Source organism: Lycium barbarum, chromosome 9 (assembly GCF_019175385.1).
Source record: "Lycium barbarum isolate Lr01 chromosome 9, ASM1917538v2, whole genome shotgun sequence".
NCBI classification, from domain to species: domain Eukaryota; kingdom Viridiplantae; phylum Streptophyta; class Magnoliopsida; order Solanales; family Solanaceae; genus Lycium; species Lycium barbarum.
In genome coordinates, this window is record NC_083345.1 from 93,100,489 (window position 1) to 93,119,310 (window position 18,822).

The window sequence follows — 18,822 nt, forward strand, 5'->3', positions numbered from 1 at the left end:
TTAATCCGAACGACATAACACGAAACTCATAATGCCCATATCTGGTCCTGAAAGCTTTTTTCGGAATGTCCTGCTCTTTTACCCTAATTTTATGATAACTCGATCTCAAGTCTATTTTCGAGAAACATCTAGCACCCTGCAGCTAGTCAAATAAGTCATCAATCCTCGACAGTTGGTACTTGTTCTTTATCGTCACTTTATTCAATTACCTGTAGTCAATGCATATACAAAGTTAGTTAAACATAAACTAACATTATCATGATACAAAGCATAGGACCCATGAACAGAAGAAATAATCATAATAGAGGGGTACAAGATCATCAAGAACTGAGATACTCCGAATACTTCTAAGAGTAGAGTAATATAGAGACTCGAGTATTCCTCGTCTGCTGATATCATGGGATCATGCCAAAAAGAAAGAAAGGGAAAGTCTTAACATACCTTTCCGGTCGCCTTAACTCTAACTACTGCACGCTTGTCTTTCCAAGCTCGTCAATCTATATTTAAGAAAATTAATACTACTCTTAGGACCATTATCATACGCTTACCTTAAGCCCTTAAATTAATCCCTTTTAAATTCTGCCAAAATTGGGGCAACATCTCCCCTGTTTATATGCCTAGCCCGAAATTACAATTTAGTAACCAACACTAACAACAAGATAAACATCAAACATGTTATTCTCAATACCAAATACTCCACAAAACCTCCCATATAATATTTATCCACATCTCCACCAATAGAAATATTATACAACTATTTAACGGTTCTATCCCCGTAAATAAACCAAAATTAACATTAATAATAGGATATTCATACCTTACACCTCATAATATCGCTAGATCTTCACTTTTTTTACCTTAAACTTGAACCACACACATCGCTATACGATTCAATACTCGCAACTATACGTTGCCTGGACCGAAATTCGGGAATTATAGTTGATTTAGGCTTGAAATTTGGGCTAGGGAGTTGGGGATTTTCAAGAGGATTTTGGAGTAGTTTCGAAGAGGTTTGGCTGAAAAAAGAGGGGGCAAGCCCCTTTTATATTGGTTCAAATTCGGGTCGGGTCAATGTAGCAGGCCGGTACTGTAGCATTTACTGTAGCACACATTTCTATTCTGTCAGCCGAACTTGTAACGTACATAATTCTCTACTCCGATGTCCTATTGATGAGAGGTTTCTTGCATTGGAAACTAGACTCGAAGAACTTCAGTTTAGGCTTTTGAAACACCTTAAAACACTTCATATGTTAAGAGAGATTGTGCCCTCAGGTTGGACAAAAATTTTCACACGAAACATTACCCATCCTTTCTCCAAAGTAGTACTACTCCATTTCTTCCGCTCATTTCCTTATAAAACCTTCCGGTATACCTTATATATATCCTTTACTCCTTAAATATACTTAATAATGCTTGCTCCTTATATTCCAAAGTGGTTTTACTTAACCATAATTCAACGTACTTATGTTTCAAATTTAATAAGTGCTTCTTCGAAGATATAGGGTGTAACAAAGATCCACCGCAATACAATACTATAATCGAAATTATACGCTATCCGAATCTCGATTAATACTCCACCACTCAAAATCACTCCAGTTCCTCAATTTTATGACACACACACACACTGTATGTTTGTTGAGCTTTGGAGAAGTATATTTGGTGAAACAATAAGGGTTTTGACCCTTATATTGAGTGTTGAAGTCGGTTCCCACCGACTTAAAAATTGATCTGCGCATTCGCGCAGAGTTACTCAGTGCTTCTCTGCGCGTTCGCGCCACCCCCAGGCGTGTTCGCGCAGGGTTAGTGCCTGCTCTAGCATGCCGGCTTAAAATGCTCATAACATTTGATTCTGATGTCGAATCGATGCGCGGTTTATTGCGTTGGAAACTAGACTTCCCGAACTTCAATTTAGGTTTTTCTTTCACTTCAAAACTCCTCATATACTAGGGGATGTTCCTTATTCAAGTTAGACCAAAATTATCATACGAAACCTTGCCCATCATTTCTCCAAAGTTCCAACAAACTTAATTTCCTTAATTCACTTGTTCTCCAATGCTTCAATGACCTATTATATGAACTTAAACCCTCATAACCATAAAATAGGTGTATATAATCTAATATATCGTAGAAAATAACTCCAGTGTCTACAATTGAACAATTAATACCTAACGAATCTCAACGTACAAAACTACGAGGTATAACACCTGGGATGGTCCTTACCTGGTCCAAAGGGGTCAACAAATTAGTTAAATAGGTTTTTTAAGTGGTGATGATTGTTATACTTATTTTAACTGAGTGATGAGAAGCCCAAATCCTGGAAAATGGTATTAAGAGAGAACTTTAAAGATTAGCAAGTGTGTGTGTAAGTCTGTTTTGTTTCACCATGTGTGGAAATGTCTATGTATAGAAAAATCATTTTTCCAAGACTGATCACATAACCTCTAATAATTATAAAGATAAGAGAAAAGAGGACAATGGGAAACCTTGGCACAAGTCTGTCTAAGTTGCTTTGTGAAGCTGTTTGGATGTTGTTTTTCTTTTGATGTTGTGGATTGAGTTTCTTTAAAGGAATAAGTGACTAGGGCCAAGAAGAGGGTTAAGGGTAATGTTAAAAACTAGGTAAAGCTAGAGTAATTGGGATTTGATTCTGTTTAGTTTTTTCATGTGTGAATTGTTCCTAACAGAAGAACATGTATGCTTTTGAGATATAGTGTGGTATTAAAGAGCAAAAAATCATTTCATAATTATAACCTTGGTTTGAAGTTTCCTGTGAACATCAATCTGACTTATTACTTTAATTGCTTATGTTGGGTATGTCTTAGTGCTCATGCTTGAAACTTGGCCACAAAATCTTTAAAGTTCAGATATAGTTCAATGACTCAACAGTGGTAGTTTTGTGATAGTGTTAGGTTGCTATAAACCTCCCTATGGTCCTTAGTGTTGTCACTGGGGTATGAGGATTAGGTCATAGGATGGGGCAAAAGGTCTTGGGAGAGTAAAAGATGAGCCTGGGCATGAATTGGAGGTAGTGACTAGTAGAACCCAGGATCCCTTTTTACTGAAAGGAGACTCAGGAAAAGGAGATGGGGAGGTAATGACCCCACCTATCCTGTTTCCCTTTCAGTACCCGAAGATTGTTTTCTCATCCTTTTGACTTTCTCCTCTTAGTCCTAGGACACACAAGGGTCTCAGGTGGATTAGGAGGACTTAACTGTATCTAAAGGGGAGAAGGGGGGCACACCTATATTTAACTGACCTGTTGCTAGTGTTTATAAAGTCTAAGTCTTATTTGTTTTTCACTTGTCTTCCTGAAAGTTTTTAAAATGTGGGGAATTTTTCTGTCTGAACTTTGTTGTTTGAATTAGGTATTTGTAAGGAGGCGGGACTGGTAGGTATATTGATAGTGGTCTAAGCTCATATCACAGGAAACTAAGTGCTAATTTGGTTGCTTGCCATTTTCTTCTATGTGTAATCATGTTCCTTCAAATTTTCCTCAACTTATTCATCCATGATTTGCACCTAGGAATCTGTGCTCTTTTTTTGTTGTTTGTTGTTGAAACCTGTCTCCTTTGTGGTGATGATTAAATCTTGTAGCCTACCAGAACCCGATCATACTATAAATCTATCTCCCTTTCTTTCTTCTTGTTCTTTGTGTGAAAAGATTCTGATTAGACTAAGTATTTCAAGGGCCATTATTAAGGGCCAAAATTGTCCCAAGACTGTTTTGACTAATTGCTCAAATAATATGCCTATTGAAATCCCTTTTCTTTTACTAAAGGTCTTAAGAGTCCATCTATATGTGAACTAACAATAATCCTTATTAGCTAACATGTTTACTATGTGCTTGGGCTTGTAAAAGGGGAGGTAAGTTTTAAAACTACTAGGTTTAAATGTGTGCTTTAAGTCACAGGCTCTATCAAGGTTTTTCTTTATCAGAAATAAATAATTTTGCTGTCTAAGTTCTCAATTGCCTGTGGTGTCTTACCTAGGCCTTTTTGCACCTCTTATCTAGGGTTCTAGTGACTTGCTTATATGGTTAGTCTCATTCCTTTCTTGTCTTGGGCATCAGGCTTCTGTGAAAATGCTCTGTCTGCTTGTTGAACTATCATTTGTTTGCTAATTTGGTTGTGTGTATCCTTGGGGTTGGTTTGAAGGAGTCTTATGTCATAGACTGACCTATGAGGAGTATAGAGCCACCTGGGGTGAGACTGGGAAGCCAAGGGAACCTGAATAGCTTGTAGTGGTTGAACCTGATCCATGCTATGACTTGAATTAGTTTAGTTATCCTTGAGGAGTTTTAGGAAATGGTCCTGATCTTAGTACAAATGAACTGCTTAGTTGAACATATGTACTTGGAACCCTTTCAGATTGAATTCTAGGCTGTAAATAACTTTAAAGATGTAAACCTCCATATGATCACAAAGGGGGCTGGAAGTGAACCAAGGCCATATGACCTAAGAAAGGCCTTTTAAAGGGGCCTTGGCGAAAGGAGAAAAGGAAGACCAGGCCCAGCCTGGCTCATGACATTTTTCCTTCAGATAAGAGGTCTCATGGCACTTCTATGGCCTGTGAGGTTGGGTGTTCATTGCCAAGAACCTTGGAATCATATGGATTCTTCTCCCAAACTTAATGAGGCCCCCCAGGTTAGAGATAGGTGTCCTGGCAAGATTGATTGTGACTTGACCAAATGAAGAATAAGTATGCATATGGGTTTAAGTTAGAAACAAAGGGGAAGGATTGGTAGAAGTGTAAAACTGGGTTGCCAATTTTCCTTGACCTGGTCTTATTTACTTGTTCCTAAGAGTGCTTTAGCTGGCTCAAGGGTGACACTCAGTTTGATGCATAAAAACAACTCAGACATAGGAGGGCCTTAGTCTTACCTCTTACCTGCGATGTCCACATCCCTTGATTGGCTCTGCATGCATTCTCATTGAGAAGATGTCAACTGCTTTAGTTCATTTCACGGTGGTGCATTTTAGTATTGGCTTATCTCCTCTGTGTGTCACAGTTTGTGTGTGCTTTACCATTGCTATGAGTTTTGACTTCCTATCCTTGGCCATCCCATATCTGTATACTACAACCTATGTTGTCTTTCCATGATCATGTTTCCTTGTTCCTTGTTCCATTTATGTAATACTGGTGGGCTGCAGCTGTGTGTTTTGGTCTTTGACACTTTGATTCTTGTCAATTTGCTTTGGGCCTCCTTCATGAGTGTCTGTTTGGCCATACTTTTGCTACTTCAAGTCCATAAATTTTACTTGATTGCCTCTGGTTCTTGATTTGCATTGTGTTGTGAACCTGGCCAACTATGTGATGCTTTTATCCTGGAATCTGCCTATGTTCTTGTGGATACATTGGTGTGGGATAAGGTAATTTGGGGTAGGGTCTAGTCTTAGCCTTCCCCCGGTGACCAGCCATGCATGGGGTTTATGAAACACCTTAGAACTTGTGCAGCATTGGGAATACGGGGGCGACGACTCCCCGTACTCCTCTGCTACCAAAGACCTGCCAGTGGGCCTTGTAGTATACATGTATAAGCACTTGCATAGCTGCATTACTTCATTGACTTGTAGAATCTATTTGATACATATGTACATATTTGATATACGTCTTTTGTTTTTTGTGAGTATAATCGTGATAAGTTCAAGAAAATTATAAACTAACCGGTTTCCCTTTTCCTTTTCTCCTTCACCACATGACCACTCGGGTCGGGGGCTAATAAGGAAAATTCTTTCTCTGAAGATATCTAGTCCGCGAAGATGAATTAAATAGCTTGGCACGCATAAGGCCCAACCATGGGTGAAAATGGCCAGCTAGGGGCTTGGTACACCCCTATTCTCTCCATTTCCTTTATTTTTGCTTCTTTTTTTTCCTTCATCGTGAGCTTTTGTGTATTTGTACGAAATACTTGTAAAAAACTCATGTCATAGTGGAATCCTTATCATACTAACTAGTAGTCTTAGGAAAATGGTACGTCTGCCATTTAGATTACTCTAAGTCCCCGAAACCATTTTCAAAACCCGTATTTAGCAAAAACGATTTTGAGAAATTTAAATAGATGATTAGCCAAACTATTTGACACTGTTTTAAACAAGAACCAAAAGAATATTTCAAAACCACAAATATTGCAATATTGTTAAATAAAAAACGGACATGGTTTTAAAAACCAAAGCATACTTTCTTTGTAAAGAATAAACCAAGTTTTTTTTTTCAAACTAAGGCTAAAGATAAGTGTTTTGGATCAAATTCAACGACAAAATCTGGTAAATATTGGGCCAAAAACCCCACTGATTTTAGCAGAAAATATACAAGGCCAGAACTGGCCAAAACAAAAAAGGGATTTTTTGGGCCAAAGCCCATTCACAGATAAAAAGGGATGATATGGTCATCTCAAAATCTTTAAACCCAAAGCTCATTTAGGCCAACAACGGACAGACCTCTTCAAAAAAATGAGAGAATTATAGTGTTGGCTACAAAACCCAATCCAGGACCAATTTCATAGCTTCTAACAAAATGATGTATTTCCTGAAACAAAACGTTCATATGTATGATGTCACGACCCAAACCGATGGGCCATGACTAGTGAACGAGTTGGACACTCGTATACGAACCTGTTAGATATAATCAGGACTGATACTAAGGACAATTTGGAAATCTGTAAAAGCATGTTGTAGACTGATAATGCCATATATCAGAATGAACCTGTCTCCCGGGGAGTCACAGTTAACCAAACATAACAAAATATGCAAGCCGACAAGGCTACCATTGTACACGAGAATATCCATGACGAACTACGTCTATATAGCTGACTAAACCATATATACAACCCACACATGTCCACAGACCTCTAAGAGTATACTAGTGAAATATGGCAGTACAGGGCCCCGCCGTACCCCCGAATATACATAAGTCTATATCAACAGGATCTGCACCAAAATGACTCAAGCTCCGGAACGATGGAGCTCTCCAGGCAGCCGAGCAGATGTCCTAAACTGGAGGATCACCAAACTGAGTATCTGTACCTGCGGGCATGAAACGCAACACCCGAAGAAAGGTAATCAGTAAGGAAGATGTACTAAATATGTAAAGCATGAAGTACAGTAACGAAGATCATGACTGAGTGGAAAGATGACTGGAACTAAGTATGATAAGTAAGGAATACCAAAGCATCTGTACGTTATGTTGAGAGTCATGCATATAGAATATACTGTGCCCAGTCCATTATGGGACTCGATGAAATATAATATACCGTACCCGACCCATTATGGGACTCAGTGAAATATAATATGTACCTGGCCCATTATGGGACTCGGTGAAATATAATATACCATACCCGGCCCATTATGGGACTCAGTGAAATATAATACGTAATCGGCCCATTATGGGACTCGGTGAAATATAATACGTACCCGGCCCATTATGGAACTAAGTGAAATATAATACATACCCGACCCTCTAGTGAGGGATTTGGTGAAATATGCAATGAAACTGTGCAGAGTAATAGGAGCAACCATGTACAAAATGAATCATAGGAGCATTCATGTACAAAATGAATCATCATTTGGATTCAAGAGAATAATTAGAAGGAACCAACACTTGAGAATCAAAGACAACTGTCATGTCAAGTACTACTCAGAACTAGAGTTCATTGGAGTCATGTATGTTTGACGTTTGCCCATTTTATGTAATTCATGCCAAAGAAGAAAGAAGGAATAGTTTTACATACCTTGACGCTTATCTATTCGCTCAACTTCTACTTCTCGAACTCACAAATCTTCAATCAAGGGAAATCATACTATTGTTAGACTCGTTATCACGTGCTTATCTTAAGCCTTTTAGTTAACTCTTCCTATAATCTGTTGAAATTTCGGCAGAACCTCCCCGGTTTATATCCCTAGCCTGAAATCACAGTTACCAACAACCAACAACAACAACGACGACAACAGCAACAACATCATCACTACCTCCATAAGATATCTCATATGATGTTTATCCGATTTTTCAACCAACTACCCCATTAAACAGCTATTTAGTCTCTCTATTTCCGCAAGTAAACCTAAAACAATATCAATAGGGAGGGATTCATACCATATTCTTACAAGGACAGTAATATCATTAGCATTCGCCTAGAATCCAAACCGAATCCACTGCAAAATAGGACTACTATCACAACCACGCGCTATCCGGACCTAAACTAATATTCCGCCACTTGAAAATAGCTCACTTTTTGATACCCTCACTCCCTCTTCGAATTTCTGATTTTTTTTGGACAAAATATGGTGAAAAATAGGTTTTTACCCTTTATATAGGGGGTTACTGTAGCACGCATTTCTCCTCTGTCAGCTGAACTTGTAGCATTCATAATTTTATTCTCCGATGTCCTATTGACTAGCGGTTTGTTGCGTTGGAAAGTAGATTCGACGAACTTTATTTTAGGATTTTGTTTCACTTCAACACACTTCATATGCTAAGGGATATTCTTCCATCAAGTTGGTCAAAAATTTTCACAGAAAACTTCACCCATCCTTACTCCAAAGGTATACTACTCCATTTCTTCCACTCATTTCCTTATAAAACCTTCCGTTATACCTTCTATACATCCTTCACTCATTAAATATACTTAATAATGCTTGCTCCTTAGATTCCAAAGTGGTTTTACTTAACCATAACTCAATGTAGTTATGTTCCAAATTTGATAAGTGCTTCTTCGAAGATACGGGGTGTAACATCATTCCCCCCCTTAAAAACATTCGTCCTCTAATGTTGAAACTCTCAGGAATTCTATCAAAATTTTGCCAGAGTTTCCCCTGTAATTATACCACTACCATCCTGCACAGCAACCCAAAATGATGCCACACAGGGCCACAACATATCATATAGTCTCATTTACCCATCAATATAGTCAAGTAATGAATTGAATTACCTGCAGGCATAGGGAACAAGTGAGGATACTTATTCATCATTTTGTCTTCGGCTTCCCAAGTCACTTCTTCCCTATTGTTATTTCGCCACAATACTTTGACAGAAGCTACATCCTTAGTACATAACCTTCTAACCTGGCGAACAAGTATATCTTTGGGGCTCTCCTCATAAGACAACTCCTCCATCACCTGGACATCATCTATAAGAAATACTCTGGAAGGGTCACCAATTAATTTACGAAGTAATGATACATGAAATACTAGATGTACAGCTTCCAAATCAGATGGTAGATCCAATTCATAGGCAACCTTACTTACTTTACGAATAATCTGATAAGGCCCAATGTACCTCGGGCTGAGCTTCCCCTTCTTGCCGAATCTCATCACACCCTTCATGGGTGATACCTTCAGGAATATCCAGTCACCAACCTGAAATTCTAAGTCTCGACGTCGATTGTCTACATACGACTTCTGTCGACTCTGGGTTGTCAATAATCTCTCCTGAATAAGCTTTACCTTATCAACAGCTTGCTAAATCTCATCTGGGCCTATCAACTTCGTCTTACCAACATCAAACCAACCAATAGGTGACCTGCACTTCCTCCCATATAAGGCGTCGTACGGTGCCATCTGAATGCTCTAATGGTAGCTATTATTATAAGCAAACTCAACTAGTGGCAAATGATCGTCCCAGCTACCTCTGAAGTAAATAATACAGGCTCACAACATATCTTTTAGTGTCTGAATAGTACGCTCTACCTGTCCATCAGTTTGAGGGTGAAATGCTATGCTAAGACTCACTTGTGTCCCCAATCCATTCTTGAACGATCTCTAGAAGTTAGCTGTAAACTGAGCTCCTCTGTTTAAAATAATGGCTGTGAGGACCCCATGAAGTCTCACTATCTCTCTGATGCATAACCTCGCATAATTTTTCGCGGAAGAAGTAGTCTTGACTGGAAGGAAATGGGCTGATTTCCTCAGCCTATAAACAATAACCCATATAGAGTAATACTTCTACTGAGTGCATGGTAAACCTGTAATAAAGTCCATATTAATCACCTCCCATTTCCAAGTTAGGATCTCTATCTCCTGCAATAATCCACCAGGCTTCTAATGCTCAGCCTTAACCTGTTGACAATTCAAGCACTGAGCTCCGTTATGTCCTTTTTCATGCCATCCCACCAATATAAGCATCTGAGGTCATGATACATCTTCGTTGACCCCGGATGAATAGAATAACGAGCATAATGTGCCTCTCCCACAACCTGCCATCGTAGCCCTACAACATCAGGTACACACAACCTGCCCTATACCGTAGCACTCCGTCAGGTGTAACCCCGAATGGGGTCTTCTCCTTTTGAAGGGAAATATCCCTATAATGTGCAAGAACAGGGTCCTCGTACTGATGTCTCTTCTCCTCTTCTATGATAAAAGACTCAGCATCTTCTCGAACAGAAACTACACTATCTCCAGAGTTAGCCAAACGGACTCCAAGGCTAGCTAGTTGGTAAATCTCAGGAATTATCTCCTTCCCTTCTGGCTACACATCTATCAAACTGCCTATAGATGTACGGCTAAGAGCATCTGCTACAACATTTTCTTTCCCTGGATGGTATATAATGTCAACATCATAATCCTTTAATAACTCTAGCCACCGTCTCTGTCGTAAATTTAGCTCCTTCTTCTTAAAGATATATTGGAGACTCTTGTGATCCGCATAGATATCAACATGAACACCATATAAATAATGCCTCTATATCTTCAAGGCATGAATCACTGCTGCTAACTCCAGATCACGAGTAGGATAATTCTTCTCGTGCTTTTGGAGATATCTGGAATCATAGGCTATAACCCTACCATGCTGCATCAATACACAACCTAGTCCAACACCTAAAGCGTCACAATAGATAACATAACCATCTGGTCCCTCAGGAAGAGCTAGAACTAGAGCCGTCGTCAACTTATCTTTCAGCAACTGGAAGCTTTGCTCACAAGAATTAGTCCACAAGAACTTAGCTGCCTTCCGAGTTAGCCTTGTTAAAGTGCTGAAATCGAGGCAAACGTTTCTACGAATCTCCTGTAATATCTTGCAAGCCCCAAAAAACTACGTACCTCGGTAGGTGTCGTAGGTCTGGCCCAGGTCTTTACCGCATCAATCGTCTGCGTATCTACCCGAATACCATCCGCTCCAATAATATGCCCCAAAAGTGCTACTGAAGTCAACCGATATTACCACTTAGAAAATTTAGCATACAACTTCTGGTGCTGGAGTAGCCTAAGTACCGTCCTCAAATTGTCTGCATGCTCCTATTCTGAACGTGAATAAACCAGAATATCATCAATAAATACGATAATGAACGTATCTAGAAATGGTTTGAATTCCCAGTTCATCAAATCTATAAACACCGCTGGAGCATTAGTCAGATCGAAAGACATCATTCTAAACTCGTAATGCCCGTATCGGGTCCTGAATGTCGTCTTTGGGATATCTGTCTCCTTTACCCGCACCTGATGATAAACTGACCGCAAGTCTATCTTTGAAAAACACCTAGCACCCTGCAACTGGTCAAATAGGTCATCAATCATGGGGAGGGGATACCTGTTCTTTATCGTTACTTTATTCAGTTGCCTATAATCAATACACATCCGCAGCGACCCGTCTTTCTTCCTCACAAATAGTACCGGTACTCCCCAAGGTGATGTACTAGGCTTGATGATGCCTTTTTCTAACAAGTCTCTCAGTCGCTCCTTTAATTCCTTTAGCTCTGCAGGTGCCATTCTATAAGGAGGAATAGATATAGGCTAAGTATCTGGCAATACATCTATAGTGAACTCTATCTCCCATTCTGTAGGGAGACCTGGAAGCTCATCAGGGAATACATCTGGGAATTCATTAACGACTGGCACTGACTGAAGAGCTGGTACCTCTGCATTCATATCATGCACTCGAACTAGATGATAATTATAGCCTTTCCTAACCATCTTTCTTGCTTTGAGGTATGAAATAAACTTACCCCTCGGCGATTCTGCATTCCCTCTCCACTTTATTATCGGCTCTCCTGCAAACTGAAACCGAACTATCTTTTCTCTACAATCAATATTAGAATAGCAAGAAGCCAGCCAATCCATACCTATGATAACATCAAACTTAGTCATGTCTAACTCTATCAGGTCTACTATGGTATGATGACTACATATTCCCACCGAGTTATTTCTATATACTTGCCGAGCTATGATAGAATCTCCTACCGGTGTAGCTACCTCAAATGGTTCTATCAACTCAGGTTCTATTCCGATTCTACTAGCAACAAAGAGGGATATATATGATAAGGTTCAACCTGGATCTATCAATGCATATAGATCCTGGGAGAAAATCGATAATATACCTATAACCACATTCGGTGACGCCTCTTGATCCTGCCTACTAACCAAAGCATATATGCAGTTCGAAGGACCACTAGAACTGGAAGCTCCGCTACGACCTCTACCACAGCCTGCTAGTGTCTGAATACTCTACACCGTAGGGCGCATGGCTACAGAAGAAGATGAACCAGCAACCGACCTAGTGGGCTGAGCCATACCACCTGCACCACCTCTATAAGGACACTCTCCCATCATATGGATGTTACGGCCGCAAGAAAAACATGTACCTGTAGCCCAACGACATTCCCTAAAATGGGGCCTACCACAACGAGAACACCGAGACAATGGTGGCCTCGACTGACTCGAGCCCCTCCTCATCTATGAACTTGGAGCCCTGGAGCTCTGATCGGCTCCTGAATACCCTATGCAATCGAATCCCCTACGCACGACCGTGGGGGTGCACTCCGTGCTGGATGGGAAGAATATCTAACATGCTGCTGAGGCTGCTCACCTCAAAACTCTCCAGAATAACCCGCTGATGTAGCCCTCTTATGCTAGCCTCTGTCATGGTCTTTATCTGGCTGACGTCCCCTATGTCGATCCTCTACCCCTTGTGCGTATGCCTGTACCCGAGCAATATCCACTGTCATACAACCATCAACTAGATAACGATCTAGTCCCATCACATAATAATTAACTCTATCCGCCATATCAGCTACAATAGTCGGCGCATATCTAGCCAACGAATCAAACTCAAGACTATACTTTTGAACGCTCCTGCCACTCTGCCTCAAATGAAAGAATCTATCAACTCTAGCTCGCCTCATCTCTGGAGGCAGGAAGTGGCCAAGGAAGGCCTCCACAAACTCATCCCATACCGCTCGAGGAGCATCCTCACCCCTGGATAACTCCCAAGATTCATATTAATTAACAGCTGCATCCCGCAATCTATACGAAGATAACTCAATAGACTCAGCCTCAGAAGCCCTCATTATCCTTAAGGTACGTTGTATCTGCCGAATAAACTCCTGTGGATCATCCTTGGGCCCTGACCCAAAAACACACTAAAGGATTACAATTCAGGAAGTCACGAACCCTCAAGCTATCAGACTTATCTGCATTGTCAACTCCTAGTCCATGCCTGCGAGCCTGCCCTGCCACTAATCTTGTCAATAACTGAACTGCATCTCTCATGGCCCTATCCTCCGCCCCTGGCTGAGGAGCTGGTAGTTCAGGTACCAGGGACTCAGGAGCTGGTGGGGGTGCTTCCCCCTGAATTGGAGCTGCTGCTGCTCCAAGCTCCTCTGAAGGTGGCGATGTAGCAGAACTCGCTGACTAGACTACCATCTCAGGCATACACTGGGCATGGGCCCTAGTAACTTTTCGAGTCTGACTAGCATCTCCTGCTTCTGATTGACCCTTCTGGGCAACTGTCACTTTCTTTGGAGGTATAGTTGGAAACACAGCAATTCGTTAGAGAGGGACTATCCTGATAACATAGCTCTATCGCACGATCTAGAGTAAGAAGGAAAGATGACATCCTAAATGTCCTATAGCATCCTGTTTATAGATGGAAAGATGACATCCTAAATGTCCTGTAGCTTCTGTTTATACATGTTGTGCACAACACACCGATAAACAAGACTCTACTAGACACGGTCTATAGGCACTCCAAGGATGAACTGCTCTGATATCACTTTTGTCACGATCCAAACCGATGGGCCATAACTAGTGCCCGAGTTGGACACTCGTATACGAACCTGTTAGATATAATCAGACAGATACTAAGGACAATGTGGAAATCTGTAAAAGCATGCTGTTCATTCATAATGCCATATATCAGAATGAACATGTCTCCTGGGGAGTCATAGTTAACCAAACATAACAAAATATGCAAGCCGACAGGGCTGGTACTGTACACGAGAATATCCAAAACGAAGTACGTCTATATAGCTGACCAAACCATATATACAACCGACACATGTCCACATACCTCTAAGAGTATAATAGTGAAATATGGCTGTATAAGGCCCCACCGTACCCCCGAATACACATAAGTCTATATCAAAAGGATCTGTACCAAAATGACTCAAGCTCCGGAACGATGGAACTCTTCAAGCAGCCAACCAGATGTCCTAAGCTTGAGGATCATCAACCTGAGTATCTGTACTTGCGGGCATGAAACGCAACCCCCGAAGAATGGGGGTCAGTATGGAAGATGTACTGAATATGTAAAGCATAAAGTGATGTAATGAACATCATGACTGAGTGGAAAGATGACAGGAAATAAATATGATAATTAAGGAATACCAAAGCATCTGTACCTTATTTTGAGAGTAATGCATATGTAATATACCGTACCCGGCCCATTATAGGACTCGGTGAAATATAATATACCGTACCCGAACCATTATGAGACTCGGTGAAATATAATACGTACCCGGCCCATTATGGGACTCGGTGAAATATAATACGTACCCGACCCATTATGGGACTCGGTGAATTATAATATGCCTTACCTGGCCCATTATGGGACTCGGTGAATTATAATACGTGCCCAGCCCATTATGGAACTCGATGAAATTATAATACGTGCCCAGTCCATCTATATGTGAACTAACAATAATCCTTATTAGCTAACATGTTTACTATGTGCTTGGGCTTGTAAAAGGGGAGGTAAGTTTTAAAACTACTAGGTTTAAATGTGTGCTTTAAGTCACAGGCTCTATCAAGGTTTTTCTTTATCAGAAATAAATAATTTTGCTGTCTAAGTTCTCAATTGCCTGTTGTGTCTTACCTAGGCCTTTTTGCACCTCTTATCTAGGGTTCTAGTGACTTGCTTATATGGTTAGTCTCATTCCTTGCTTGTCTTGGGCATCAGGCTTCTGTGAAAATGCTCTGTCTGCTTGTTGAACTATCATTTGTTTGCTAATTTGGTTGTGTGTATCCTTGGGGTTGGTTTGAAGGAGTCTTATGTCATAGACTGACCTATTAGGAGTATAGAGCCACCTGGGGTGAGACTGGGAAGCCAAGGGAACCTGAATAGCTTGTAGTGGTTGAACCTGATCCATGCTATGACTTGAATTAGTTTAGTTATCCTTGAGGAGTTTTAGGAAATGGTCCTGATCTTAGTACAAATGAACTGCTTAGTTGAACATATGTACTTGGAACCCTTTCAGATTGAATTCTAGGCTGTAAATAACTTTAAAGATGTAAACCTCCATATGATCACAAAGGTGGCTGGAAGTGAACCAAGGCCATATGACCTAAGAAAAGCCTTTTAAAGGGGCCTTGGCGAAAGGAGAAAAGGAAGACCAGGCCCAGCCTGGCTCATGACATTTTTCCTTCAGATAAGAGGTCTCATGGCACTTCTATGGCCTGTGAGGTTGGGTGTTCATTGCCAAGAACCTTGGAATCATATGGATTCTTCTCCCAAACTTAATGAGGCCCCCCAGGTTAGAGATAGGTGTCCTGGCAAGATTGATTGTGACTTGACCAAATGAAGAATAAGTATGCATATGGGTTTAAGTTAGAAACAAAGGGAAAGGATTGGTAGAAGTGTAAAACTGGGTTGCCAATTTTCCTTGACCTGGTCTTATTTACTTGTTCCTAAGAGTGCATTAGCTGGCTCAAGGGTGACACTCAGTTTGATGCATAAAAAAAACTCAGACATAGGAGGGCCTTAGTCTTACCTTTTACCTGCGATGTCCACATCCCTTGATTGGCTCTGCATGCATTCTCATTGAGAAGATGTCAACTGCTTTAGTTCATTTCACGGTGGTGCATTTTAGTATTGGCTTATCTCCTCTGTGTGTCACAGTTTGTGTGTGCTTTACCATTGCTATGAGTTTTGACTTCCTATCCTTGGCCATCCCATATCTGTATACTACAACCTATGTTGTCTTTCCATGATCATGTTTCCTTGTTCCTTGTTCCATTTATGTAATACTGGTGGGCTGCAGCTGTGTGTTTTGGTCTTTGACACTTTGATTCTTGTCAATTTGCTTTGGGCCTCCTTCATGAGTGTCTGTTTGGCCATACTTTTGCTACTTCAAGTCCATAAATTTTACTTGATTGCCTCTGGTTCTTGATTTGCATTGTGTTGTGAACCTGGCCAACTATGTGATGCTTTTATCCTGGAATCTGCCTATGTTCTTGTGGATATATTGGTGTGGGATAAGGTAATTTGGGGTAGGGTCTAGTCTTAGCCTTCCCCCGGTGACCAGCCATGCATGGGGTTTATGAAACACCTTAGAACTTGTACAGCATCGGGAATACGGGGGCGACGACTCCCCGTACTCCTCTGCTACCAAAGACCTGCCAGTGGGCCTTGTAGTATACATGTATAAGCACTTGCATAGCTGCATTACTTCATTGACTTGTAGAATCTATTTGATACATATGTACATATTTGATATACGTCTTTTGTTTTTTGTGAGTATAATCGTGATAAGTTCAAGAAAATTATAAACTAACCGGTTTCCCTTTTCCTTTTCTCCTTCACCACATGACCACTCGGGTCGGGGGCTAATAAGGAAAATTCTTTCTCTGAAGATATCTAGTCCGCGAAGATGAATTAAATAGCTTGGCACGCATAAGGCCCAGCCATGGGTGAAAATGGCCAGCTAGGGGCTTGGTACACCCCTATTCTCTCCATTTCCTTTAATTTTGCTTCTTTTTTTTCCTTCATCGTAAGCTTTTGTGTATTTGTACGAAATACTTGTAAAAAAACTCATGTCATAGTGGAATCCTTATCATACTAACTAGTAGTCTTAGGAAAATGGTACGTATGCCATTTAGATTACTCTAAGTCCCCGAAACCATTTTCAAAACCCGGATTTAGCAAAAACGATTTTGAGAAATTTAAATAGATGATTAGCCAAACTATTTGACACTGTTTTAAACAAGAACCAAAAGAATATTTCAAAACCACAAATATTGCAATATTGTTAAATAAAAAACGGACATGGTTTTAAAAACCAAAGCATACTTTCTTTGTAAAGAATAAACCAAGTTTTTTTTTTCAAACTAAGGCTAAAGATAAGTGTTTTGGATCAAATTCAACGACAAAATCTGGTAAATATTGGGCCAAAAACCCCACTGATTTTAGCAGAAAATATACAAGGCCAGAACTGGCCAAAACAAAAAAGGGATTTTTTGGGCCAAAGCCCATTCACAGATAAAAAGGGATGATATGGTCATCTCAAAATCTTTAAACCCAAAGCTCATTTAGGCCAACAACGGACAGACCTCTTCAAAAAAATGAGAGAATTATAGTGTTGGCTACAAAACCCAATCCGGGACCAATTTCATAGCTTCTAACAAAATGATGTATTTCCTAAAACAAAACGTTCATATGTATGATGTCACGACCCAAACCGATGGGCCATGACTAGTGAACGAGTTGGACACTCGTATACGAACCTGTTAGATATAATCAGGACTGATACTAAGGACAATTTGGAAATCTGTAAAAGCATGTTGTAGACTGATAATGTCATATATCAGAATGAACCTGTCTCCCGGGGAGTCACAGTTAACCAAACATAACAAAATATGCAAGCCGACAAGGCTACCATTGTACACGAGAATATCCATGACGAACTACGTCTATATAGCTGACTAAACCATATATACAACCCACACATGTCCACAGACCTCTAAGAGTATACTAGTGAAATATGGCAGTACAGGGCCCCGCCGTACCCCCGAATATACATAAGTCTATATCAACAGGATCTGCACCAAAATGACTCAAGCTCCGGAACGATGGAACTCTTCAAGCAGCCAACCAGATGTCCTAAGCTTGAGGATCATCAACCTGAGTATCTGTACTTGCGGGCATGAAACACAATCCCTGAAGAATGGGGGTCAGTATGGAAGATGTACTGAATATGTAAAGCATAAAGTGATGTAATGAACATCATGACTGAGTGGAAAGATGACAGGAAATAAATATGATAATTAAGGAATACCAAAGCATCTGTACCTTATTTTGAGAGTAATGCATATGTAATATACCGTACCCGGCCCATTATAGGACTCGGTGAAATATAATATACCGTACCCGAACCATTATGAGACTCGGTGAAATATAATACGTACCCGGCCCATTATGGGACTCGGTGAAATATAATACGTACCCGACCCATTATAGGACTCGGTGAATTATAATATGCCTTACCTGGCCCATTATGGGACTCGGTGAATTATAATACGTGCCCAGCCCATTATGGAACTCGATGAAATTATAATACGTGCCCAGTCCATCTATATGTGAACTAACAATAATCCTTATTAGCTAACATGTTTACTATGTGCTTGGGCTTGTAAAACGGGAGGTAAGTTTTAAAACTACTAGGTTTAAATGTGTGCTTTAAGTCACAGGCTCTTTCAAGGTTTTTCTTTATCAGAAATAAATAATTTTGCTGTCTAAGTTCGCAATTGCCTGTTGTGTCTTACCTAGGCCTTTTTGCACCTCTTATCTAGGGTTCTAGTGACTTGCTTATATGGTTAGTCTCATTCCTTGCTTGTCTTG